General features: G+C 42.5%; 1 protein-coding gene across 2 annotated transcripts in view; it reads right to left on the bottom strand.

The window, feature by feature from the left end:
* The window catches only part of si:dkey-82f1.1 (DENN domain-containing protein 2A), a 56,124-nt gene extending 43,986 nt beyond the window's left edge, over positions 1-12,138 (bottom strand). Inside the window, exon 1 of one of the 2 annotated variants that reach the window (XM_061721106.1) lies at positions 11,722-12,138. The gene's annotated coding sequence lies outside the window, so the exon portion shown is untranslated. The remainder of the gene's footprint in view (positions 1-11,721) is intronic. The other variant, XM_061721105.1, reaches the window with a different exon arrangement.
* Positions 12,139-12,349: the final 211 nt, after the last annotated feature.

Genomic DNA, 12,349 nt, shown 5'->3' with positions numbered 1-12,349 from the left:
GCAGTGCAAAACAGAGCAGTAGCAAGTGGTGTAGTCGACTCATTAAACTTTCAGTCCAGTCTCAAGTCCCTAGTATTCGAATCCAATTCAAGTCCAAATTATTGAAGAAAATCTGAGCTGAAGTTGAATCCAGTGAAACAGCTGTCAGCTTTTTTAAGCAAGCAACAGCCTGCGAATGAAAGGCAACGCAATCAGTCAGGAAGCCCCACCTGAATATTGTCTCCTGGCATTTTAGCACCATTGGTTTGTTACTAAACATGATGCATGTACCACATGAACTGACGGCAAACCAAATAATTATGCCATATGAAAAAAAAGAATAAGAGGATTCAACTCTGACTTATGAGTCCAAATGCGGTTAATGAGTCCAAGTCCAAGGCTTCAGTTCTCAAGTCCAAGTCATAAGTCCTTAAAATTAGGGCTCGTGTTTGACTCAACTCTGTATTGGAATTACATTTTGTTGTGTTGGGACGCTGGCTCAGTGACTAATAAAGGAATCTCAAATCTCAATCAATCCTTTGTAGTAGTAGTATGTCCTTTTCGAGCCTTGTGGCCCATAGAGCCGGTGTTTATCTCCGGTTTCTCTAGCGCAAACGAACAGGTGGTAACCACCCCCAGGATAGGACGCTAGTCTATCGCTGGATACTTCCCCTAGCAAAGCTAGGTACACATTCATACACCTGGGTGAAGTGAGGAAAGCCGAGAGTAAAGCATCTTTCCCAAGGATGCACAAAGTGACGCCAGTGCCATGGTTCGAACCCATGACCATCAGATCCTGAGCTCAAAGCCCCAACCACTAGGCCACTCCGCTCCCTATCCTTTGTAACAGTCTAAAATTATTGGTCCGAACAGGATTCGGTTTCAGAACTGTATTGAACTTGTTTATCTTATCTGTAAAGCACCCTGATATTGTATAGTATCTATTTATTCCAGACTTATTTGATTCAAATCCATACATTTATTCTAAATATTGATAGTTCTTACAAAAGGATATTCAAAACTTTCCATTTACTGTGTAATTGCAAATTAGTAAAATAATTGTACATTCCAAATGATTCATACCAAATTTCCTAAGGGATAAATACAGTAATATGTATCTGTCTATCGTTATCTATCAATCTTGACGCTGTGGGAATGAGTTTTGTCTATTCTCGAAAAGTACAACAAAATAAAATTTGGATTTACTGTCACCAAACCTTTATACAAAGAGACCTTTGTGGCACGTCACCTCAGGAAATACTCATTCCTGCTGTTAACAAATTCACTGAAGGGAAGACTCCAAAACACTGAGCAGGATTATCAGTTATCAAATTTTATACAGCGCTATCACACTGTGGGATTTTCTTTATTTTGGCCCAACTGTAATACTTTTTACCAAAACTGCAACCGCTTCAATGAACGAATCTACACTTCTTTTTTACCAATACCCTGGCCTTTTCAGCACAACAACATTATCTTCTTGGCCCTGGATTACATTTCTCCTCTAAGCCACATTCTCTAAACTGTGCTCTAGTGTCAAAATCCTCTCCTCTCCCTCTCTTTCCTCCTTTTTGGCACATTTCATACTGTTAGGGTTCCACTTGAGAATTCCCACCAGAGCTCCCCCCACCATCCCATTCCTGCTCCTCTGCTCCTCTGCATGCCTGCACAGAAACAGATTTTCATAATTCACTCGCCAGTCCTCAGGGGAGCAAAGCAAGGCGAGAGCTTGGGAAAGTGATCTTCCGGAGTGCAAACTTCAGAGTCAGAGCCGACAATTTTGACCTCCACACACCCTCTGAATGACAGCAGTGGGGCTGGGACCGCCAGTGGATAAAAAAATTAACAAAGTAAAACAGAGCCAACAAGCCAACACTCAACTGAAGTAAAGCAGTCAGTTTAAAGCGGAGAACTTTGTTCTTTGTCAGCATCTTTGCACCCTTTTCTGCTGACTTCTTGCAAGACTTCATACGCCTTACAATATAGATTTTGGGATCTGGTCCACTGTCCCCATATGGTTCTCATTTGTTTTTTATTTAAACTCTACTTGAAGTGCATCTGCTTTCAGGGTTGATCCAGGACAAGGATCCTCTTTAGGCAGGGTATTATTGTAAAACAAAGTGAGAGAATAATTGATTAGAAACAAGCCAATCAACTGTGCACTCAACCAAACCCTTTAAGTGCCCGCCATCGGTTAACTAAAGATGCTGCAGTGAAGTCGGACACAACCAAGTACTTCCAAAGAGAAAGGCAGAATGAATGTGTAGACCAATGTTAACAACACAAATGCTCTGCCAGGAATCAGATAGAAGCCACTGACGTCAAGAGGGGAAAGCTTTTTACAATGCGTAAAGGGCTTCACTCAAAGCCTGCACCCTGAGACTGTACATCAAGCAGGGGAAAGGAAGCTCAGAACTAATGAGTGTTAACACCACCATCAAGGACAAAACAACAAACATCCAGAAATATATGCACAAGATTAGCCACAACAATGAACAGCTAAATGAACGAAGGCAACAGAAACCCTAGAGGAAGAGGTTGGGAGGAACCCAAGAGGAACCATTGTGGAAAGATAAACAACTGCATGGCATCTACCAATAACAGATTGACTAGAAAGGGTTGGTCTAAAAGACCAGCCCTGAAGTTGAAATCATAGAAGCATGAGAGGAACAGAGACAACAGATAAAACCCCAGGTGGTGGATCTACAAAGATACCCCCAAGACAATCCAGTAGATACCACCAACATAGGGTATACGACAGAAGTAAATATCACATCAATGGAATACCACAAGCAAGTACTGAATAGTATCTGCGATCTGCTGGAGTCTATTCTGTCTATGGGTAGAAAGCAAAGGTTCATCCTGGACACATGTAGACAAACAACCAGATATGCATTCTTATGGAAAATTTAGAGTCACCATTTAACTGACATATGTGCTTTTGTACTGTAGAGGAACTCAGAGTACCCTGAGAAAAAGCCACACAGAAAGACCCCTGCTGGGATTTGAACCAACACTCTGCCAGCTCTGAGACAACAGCACTAAGCACCTGGCCGCCATATTGCACCAAAATGGAAATTAAAAAGGGAGACACTTGGGTGGTAGAAACTGAATTAGAAAAAACAAAAAATTCTGCCTCCAGATCCAGATGCATAGACTGGTGGTGGTTAACTTAACGGATGTGGTGGCTGCTGAAAAACTCCAGAAGCAGGCAGTGGTGACGGATGAAGCAATCCCAAGCGGCAGGAAGAATACCAAGAGTAAGGAATATGAGATGTTTGACAAATACCAAATGGTAAAAGAGAAAGCTGAAATGTGGAAAGTGAAAGCAACAGTGGTGCCACTGGAACCCCCCCACTCCCAACCCCCAACCCCCAACCCCCAACCCCCAGGCTGAGTGAGTAGCTCCAGCAGGTTTCAGAAACAGATCACTTTCCAGAAAAGCACAGGCTTAAAAACAGGTAAGATACTGGTAGACGCCAAGAGATCTGATAGAGGAGATAAACTTGAAGGCAAAATCATGGTATGTGAAAGATATGCACTATAACTCTTTAGCATTGGAGATAAAGAGAAAACTACCACTTTCCCTGGTCTAGTCGGTGTTTAAATATGATTTGGTATAATCAAAGTTCCTTTATGTCTGCAGCATGTCTGGAATATCTGCTCATTAAGTTGTTAACCCTGAATGAACCCCCAGTTATAGTATTGTTTTGTCATTATAGCGTGGATCTTTAAATTGGCAGGTAAACAACATTCTTCTCATTCTCAGTTATGGCTGCAAGAAATGTGAAAAGAAGAGGGGAGAAGAGGTGACAAGAACAAAAGAAAATATCAAAAAAAGAAGATAAGACAACAATGAAACTTCTTCAGTGATCACTGTTATAGCTTCTCTATCGCAAACATCACACACATACAGAAACAGTGTGCATAAGCAAAGTCACAAAGCACGCACGTGGTAATATTTTCCATTTTTCTTGGAATGCTCATCTTAATATTGCCCAAATCAATGATCTGTGTAGTCACATTAGAGCAAAGCTTTGAACCCAGATGAACACATTCATTTCCAGATGACAGCCTTCTACACCAAGAAGCTATCTTTTTCCAAGCTGGGCATGTAAAGCGAATATTATAATAACTATAATAATAATAATAATATGCTAAATGCATGTTAATGTGCAAGCATAGCTGTGTTTGGACGTGCATTTGGTGCATTACTGAGGCAATGAGTTCATATGAGTGTGTTTGAATCTGCAGGAGCCAGCTTTCATGTATGTGTTTGTGTGTATCAGGGGGTGTGTGGGTTTGTTTGGCGTAAGACACACCAAGTCAGCTGCAGTGGGGTTTTGGAGGCTCTTCATCAACACTGGTTTCCCATGATGGTTGTCCAAGCCCACATTTAAAAGCTTGTCATCAAATTGGATGTGCCTGAGGCCCATCTGTCTCCAGACTTTGTCCTAAGATTCATCTTCTGTACTGTAGCTTACTGTTAATTTTAAACTGTTATCAAAAGCTACACCCAGATTTCTGACCACAAGATTAAAGTGACTGGCACGTGCATCAAGATCTGGGAAACGTGATTGGAAGGAGTACATACAATGTATTCAGTTTTACTCTAATTTAAATGGAGGAAGTTTTGAGACAGAGTTTCATGTCATCTAAGAATCTCTGGATGGATTCTAGGGTGCTTTATTAACTAGGTTTGAATGGAAGATAGGTTTGCAGATCTTCTGCATACAGATGAACGGAGATATTATGATTGGAAATCACTGGCCCTAATGGCAGCATGTATTATGAAAATAGGGCAGGGCCAAAAATTAATCAAAGTGGCACGCCAGAGTCAAAGGGGCTGAGGAAGAAGATAGGTCATTAGTCAAAATGGAGAAACTCCTGTTGGTTAACTAGGATCAGAGACACTGCAGCATAAGTCCCTGCAGGCCAATCCCTTGATCCAAATGCTTCAGGAGGTCAGAGTGGTCAAGGGTGTCGAATGCTGCAGTGAGGTCCAAAAAACTTTGTATAACTATGACAGGAATCAGACCCAAAAACAGGAAACTCACTAAAATTGAAGTTACAGTATTTGTGATTGTTGATGGGTAACCTTTAAAGGTATTGTGACATAATTTTTAACATGCTTTTAACACTATTAAAAGTCTTGGCCAATATCCATCAAATGTGTCTAAAAAGGTGTAACAAGAAAAACTTCACTCCAGTACTCCATGCCTGGCTTTTTATGACGGTGTTTTTTTGCACAGTGAAAAACGCGTCCTTTTCCCCCTTTCCTGTCAATCATTGCCCCGCTCCTCCTCCCAACCTCCTCCAACCCAACTGCTACACACTTCAGCCGTCTCCACACACACGCGCGCACAGCGAACCACAAACACCCACACACACACAGCCCAGACAGGGCGACTACAGCCCGGGGATGAAGTCCGTGACCAGAGGACTGGAAGGCAGCACCGTAGCTCCCCGCAAGCAATACGCTAACAGCGGCGTCGGAGAGTTAAGCCGGGAGCGACAGGCGAAGCATGCACGGAAAAGCAGCACAGCGAAGCAGTCCACCGCAAACAATCACAAAAATAAAGGCATGCGAAGCAGCAGTGTCCCCTTATCTTAAGTCCAGTCAGTGGCCGCGGGTCTTTTTAGCAGTTGTCCTCCGGTGATGAGAACAGAGGGGGCTCTAAACAGCTCCGTGTTAAGCCTGATTTATGGTTCCGTGTTAAATCGACGCAGAGCCTACGCCGTAGGGTTCAGCGTACGGTGCGCGTCGCCGCGTAACCCTACGCCGTAGGCTCTGCGTCGGTGTAACGCGGAACCATAAATCAGCCTTTATGGTGCGCTGGAGAGGAGAGGAGACAGGGAACTGGGTGGAGGGGGCGGTGATTTAGCGGACCTATACGTATAGGTCCGCCACCCAACCAGATGCGCCGTTTTTGCATAATTGTGCGGAAAATCCCAGAAAGCACACAATACACTGAATGTTAAAAGTTCGTTTTTTTGGGTGTAATTGATGTCAAGACACCCAACAAAACACAAAAAATCAAGAAAAATGTGTTTTTCATGTCACAATCCCTTTAAAACATTATGGCTGCTATTTCCACGTTTCAGTCCTGTGTCTCTGCATGTACAGTATGCATCTTAGTCTACGTAGGGAGAAGAATGGCCAGAAGAACTCAAAGATCAGATTGTCAGCCTTCACGAAGATGAAAGTGATACAGCGAGAATGGAGACCAACTAAGAAAAATAAATATTGCGGCTGTAATCGGGAGTTATAGAGTAAGTCAAAGTGAACTAATGGAAATCCTCCAAAAGTGGTGCTATGGACAATACAGTAAAAAATACAAAGCAAGACTGCAGTAATCAAACAAAATAAAGAGGAAGCATTTCCCTGCATGTCGTAGCATGTCCCATGATTTAATCCACCTGAAACACCTTGTGGGTATGGTTAATAAAAAGAGACACCAATATTACACCTTTTGGAAAAAGCAAATGAATAAAACAAATGGGAGAATATCTCTCCAAAGATGTTGGCAACACTGGTATTAGTCATCTGGCAAATATGTACGGTAATAGAGCTGGCAAAAAGTCTCTGCCAGGCTTTTCTGCGATGACCTTCAACCAATAATAACAAATAATGCATACGACCATAAAAGGGGAAAATATGAATGTATTATAAACATGAGACCTTTTTAAACCCATGCAAACAACGTGAAAATGATGCCAGAGAGAGTGACAGCTTACAAGCAGTTCACTTTTGTATGAATATGTGCACATGCATGTAGGTCACAGTTAGGGTGTATATAATGAGAGTTGTATGGCCAGCTGCCAGCTGGATAAATGACTCCAGTTTTGAGTCGGATGGTATGCATTATTTATGCATGCAGTCCTGTGTGTTGGTTTGATTCTCAAAGAGAAAGTTACGGCCCTTTAAGGCGGTATGCATTTATCAAGCACTTGTATATGTGAATGCCTGTGAAGAGGCGGTTAGGGGTGTTTTTGATCATGACGAAACTCATGCCCATCGAGAGATAACATACACAACACCCCAACCATAACTTTGAAACAAGAGGAATTCTTAAACCATAACCACAGGACACATTCTTTCAGAGTATATCTCTGTGGCTACAACGGCAGCTCTGGGACCGCGGGAGGTTGGACTGTTGGGGTCTTTGAGTTTCAGCCGTCCTGCAGAGTGATTGCCAAAAGCTAGTTCTTATAAGAGGAGGCGTGACCAGACTGTTACCTCCTAAACAATGAGAAGACATCATATTGGCAGCGGAAATGCAGATGCACTCTAAAACAAACCAAGCCTCAGAAACCACAGTACATAGATATCCAAGTAGACTTCATATAGACACCCATAAATGTAACCACACATTTGTTTTTTCGAGTTTGAAAAATGTTTGAAATAAAAATCAGGCACATAATTGTTAACTTCCCGTAAAGTGTGATTATAGCGTTAATGCAAAACCAAACTCTACTTTCCTGGATGGATATTCTGGTGACTCATACCAATCAGTCAAGACTGGCTTCTCCAGTCATTTCCGAGAATAAAATAAACTGATTCATTTCTAAGAGACAACATGAGACTGGACATCTGGTGTTCAGCAGCAACCCCCCCCAATGATACGTGCATAGTGATGAAACATTCTTTTCTCTCCCTCCTCTTAGCAAATCTAAGGCCATGTGTCTCGAATGTGTTGACATGCCAAACTGTGTTAATGTTGGTGAGTATCCTGGGGAACATGAGTCACAGAATGACTAGATAAATGGGCACTAAACGAGGATACCATCAACTCAGAATATTGGTGTGAAGGTCAGAAAAGAAGGATATGAAGTCAACTTAAGTGCAGAAAATTGGAGAAAAAAGTAAATGGACTGGATTCATGTAACATTTTTCTCATCATATCGACTATTCAAAGCACTTTAATGGGTGATTTATGATTCCATGTTGAACTGAAGACACACAGTGTGGCTGGGGACTCCGCACCATAATCTTTGTCGTAACCTCTTCAGAATTGTTACAACACCTCAGGCTGACGTGAACTGCAACAAATGTGACTAGTCAGCATCGTATTTCCTTGAAAGTTCTTCACAACTTACTAGTTATTGGTAAACAGTAACTAAACGTGACAATGCTTTTTTTTTTCCTTACACAGAAGTAAACAAAATGAGAAAAACAAACACGTGGGAAATGGTTATACAAATTACTGGTCTTCCTTTTTTGTGTACAAGCAAGATCAAAAAATCGATTGCTGCAATGATAGTACAACATTCTTCAAAGCCAACTCACATAAGATATGCTTCATTTGCTCCATTAGTGTGTCCCTACTGAGTTCCTTAAGGGAAACAAACTAGCAAAAAGGGGACTGCTGAAACACCATAGCTATATCGTGTTAAGTAATGTATTTACAGACTGATAAGAACAGCAGCGAACGCCAAGTACCAACAGCAACTACTAGCATTTTTAGATTAGGAGTCAGGAGTGCTATCGAGTGATAGTACGTAATATGATGGCCCGGCAGTCTGTTTGGTTGGCCTCGATGACTTCCCCAACATCGGAAGGCTGATGTGCAGCACTGGGTGCAGGAGATGGAAATCTATCCTAATATATGCTGAATAACAGAAGTAGAAGTAGGCTTCCCCCAAATTGTATAACACAAATCAAAATATGACACATCCAGGCCTCCTCCACTCCTCCCATGCCGTTGTGGTCATTAACTTCATAGAACTTCTGTGCTGTGCTCTTCTGTTTATTAGTGACTTTAGTTTCCTTTCTTGCAATTGCATAGTCTGTCTTTTTAGTTGACAGCTGCATGTGACGTTTCTTTAATATGCACAACACCAACATCTTTAATATGCAGATTTATGGCTCACAACCCTCCTTGCCGTCAACAAATTCTACCCAGGAACCGCCACCCTACTCATCATTTTATCCAGGGAGCAATTAGGGTTAAGAGCCTTGCTCAGGGGTCCAAGGTGGTTCATCTTGGTTGCCGTTCTGGGGCTTGAACCTGGGTCCTCCAGACCCACGCCCACCTCTGTAGTCACTAGACTACCACTCCCTGCATCCTACTAGCGTCATTTTGTTTACATTCTGCCTGACCTGCGATTAACTGTACCCGTCAGAGGTGGGTTATTGGAGGGTCCAGTTCAACCCGTGACCCAATGTCAATTTCTTTAAAAGGATGGGCAACAACCTAGATTTGGTCACAAAATGCACAGTATCTGCCCAACATAAAAGGGGCTTGTGACAGGTCCTGTATTACGGCTATGTTTATAGATGCTTCTTTATTGCTCCGTCAAATTTGTTTTGCACTTCAATCAGTAGCCATTACACAGGAAGACAGTCTCTTCAATGTCCAACTGCTGATTGAGTTTGATGTCCATTCTTTTAATTTCATCAGTTCCCTAACTCGTAGTGTAATGCAAGTGTGACCAGTCACAACGTTTAACTTGGTTACAGTAATCCTGGCCTAGATCTCTAAGATAAGTGGTCCTTTGCAGCTAAAGGCTTATTTGTGCTTCTCCGTCGAAGTGACGGCGTCACCACGCAGAGCCTCTACATAGACACAAACCCCCTCCAAAGAGCTCTGCGCCACCAACATTTTCTGAGTACGTGTCGCATGGACGCAGATCATAAGAAATTTGACTGATAAAAATTACTGATGGTCAACATTTATCAGCTCCAACTCGTGTAAAATACTCTTTATATTCCCCATTGCCATGTCTGAGCTACATGGCGTAAACAAAAAGAAACTCGGCACTGTGAGCTACAGTGCTGCGGAAAAGAACCTACACCGCCACCTAGCTGTTGGTGGTGTAATTACAGAGCGACACAAACGAGAACGTCGTAGAGCTATTAATGCCAGTGATGGCATCAGTGCTGTCCACGCCTTATGCTTGTCACAGCTACACAGAAGCATAAATCTTCTAAATATTTTGAGGCTTGAGAAGCACCAGTTTTCCTGGCTCCAAACCAGTCCAACCATGACAACGGGACTGGTTTGCTGCTGAAAAACAAAGAACTGTCATTGGCAATGTAGTAATTCTGAGAAACGAGTATAAAGGCACAAGAACCTTAACCTGAAACCTGACCTAAATGTAAACAACTTAGCCAATCTTTGGTATGAGTACTAGAAACACTACCACTACATGCACAATGGCTTCACAGAGCTCCAGCCCACTCTTTACAACCCTGCAGACTAACAAACAGTCCCTCTCTCTTTATCTTCAGCTCTATAAACCTTCTTTCCACAGCACCAGAGAGTCGGTTAAGCTCAATTCAATAAACTCAGTCTTACCCAGTTAAATAAATAGAACACAACACAGAGAAACAGAGGAGCGAGTAGAGAATTCATGATTCGTGCTCAGTAAAACCGCCATTGCCTCCTAAAGCTTTTCATTTATCCTAATATGAACCTCAAGAAGAGAAAATGTTGCAGAGTCTGCCAAGAAAACTTCAGCTGCTGCAGTCAGCATATTAAATAAAATGTTCCAAAGTTATGGATTTTGTCCGTGAGTTCAGTGATTGCCCAAAGATGATGGAATGAACTAATTTGGCTGGCTGACAACCATCTGTTACAGGTCACTGCTTTTAGGACATACCAGACATTTCTGATGCATTGTAACGTGACATGCAGCAGAGCGTAAACGTAGCAGTACTATATGGGCTTTTTGACCACAGTTTGCACAATAAAGCTTTTTTTCTTTTAATACAGCACTTGCATACTGGTGAGGGTGCAACATACTGACCTTCCTGACTACAATACAGTGGGTGGGGACATTGCTTACTCAACTCTACCCTACAGAGGGATGTAAACAAAGTCACGTTTATTTTACAATAAAAAACTATTTTTATTAATATGTTTGACAATTTATTTTTTATAAGTTATATTTAAACCCTTGCCACCCTATACTTTTAAAGTTACTTGATCATGTATTAGCCCTAATTACTCCACAACAACAAAAGTCTAAATCCCAGCCTTATGCTGAATCACAACAATACTTACAATAATTAACAATAATTAATGAAAGGCAGTTTTATCATTTTCTAATACCTGCATGCAATATTTAGTTCCTGTTCAGTGGAAAGCTGAGTTTTCGCAGCCACCTGAAGCTGAGCTCCTCTTTGCTCTGAAGTTTCCACCCCTGCCTGCCCCTTCACAACAATACAGACAACGCATGAAGAGGCGCCTTTGTTCACAGTGAGGAATGCTCCTCTCACTTATCCTCCCCTCGTTTTTGTCCTTGCCCCCCCCCCCAACCCCACAACAAACCAGTTTGATATGTGATGGTTTAAACTACACTCTGACAGCCATTCACCCTGCACGTGTGTGTGCTATCGCTTGTGCACAGAAAAGTCAGTGAGGCGCGGAGGAGTCTCTTGTGAGTTCAAACAGTTTGCGCCTGGATACTCGAGCAACTCTCAGCATACTTTAACTGGACCCCAAGTAACCCTGAATGACATACAGCTCAAATACTGCTGCACATAGAGAACATCTTGACATCTCTTATCCACCCTGCTATGGACAAACATAGAAATACATTCTTTAGACATATAAACACAGTCTGACACAATCAAGGACAGGCACAAGTACATTTAGACTGACATAGAGAATATGTGAGAAGCCTATGTGAATGCACATGGATGAAAACTGACGTTAACAAAGAAATGCAGATTGGTTCCATAATGATGAAAAAGGATCATCATGTGTGGCTGTTAGGAAAAAGGTTTTCACTCACTTTGTTATTGGAAAAAACACATTTGGTCAGAAAAAGTCAAAACTGATCTCTTAAATGCCACTACCTTTCTGAGCTGGGTGAGCCCTGATGAAGTGCTCTTTTTGTAGTTTCTCATTTTGTGAAACCTGACCCAGCAGAACGCAGAATGCACTTGCATGGCTCCTTTCCTTCAGAGTGAGTTGCCTTTTCCCCCCTCACCCTCTCTTCCTCCTTTTGTACACCCCTACCCCTGCCGCAAACTTCTCTCACTTCGCATTGCTCCTGCTCATACCTCCCGCAAAAGCCACAGGGTAGAGCTCCAGGCACACACAACAAAGTTGGAAAAAGTCAGGAAAATCCTATTCCTCCCATCCAGCCTCGGGACTAAAATGTTTATAGGTCCTTCTTCTCTCTCTCTCAAACGGACTCACTCAAACCCCTATCTCTCAATGACACTGATTCCTTCTCTTTCTCTCTCCAATTCCCAAACTTTTCCCACCCCTCCTTGCATCAAGCCACCCCCCTCCTCCTCATCCTCCTCCCTTCCTCCTTCCTTCTCTCTCTCCTCCCTCTCCATTTTCCATCACACCCCCCCCACCCCACCCCCGAACCCCCTCCACCCACCTAAACCCCCTGCCGCTGAACTAAT

Source organism: Cololabis saira, chromosome 5 (genome assembly GCF_033807715.1).
Source record: "Cololabis saira isolate AMF1-May2022 chromosome 5, fColSai1.1, whole genome shotgun sequence".
Lineage (NCBI taxonomy): Eukaryota > Metazoa > Chordata > Actinopteri > Beloniformes > Belonidae > Cololabis > Cololabis saira.
Note: the sequence above shows the minus strand (reverse complement) of the source record. Positions and strands in the feature narration are given on the sequence as shown.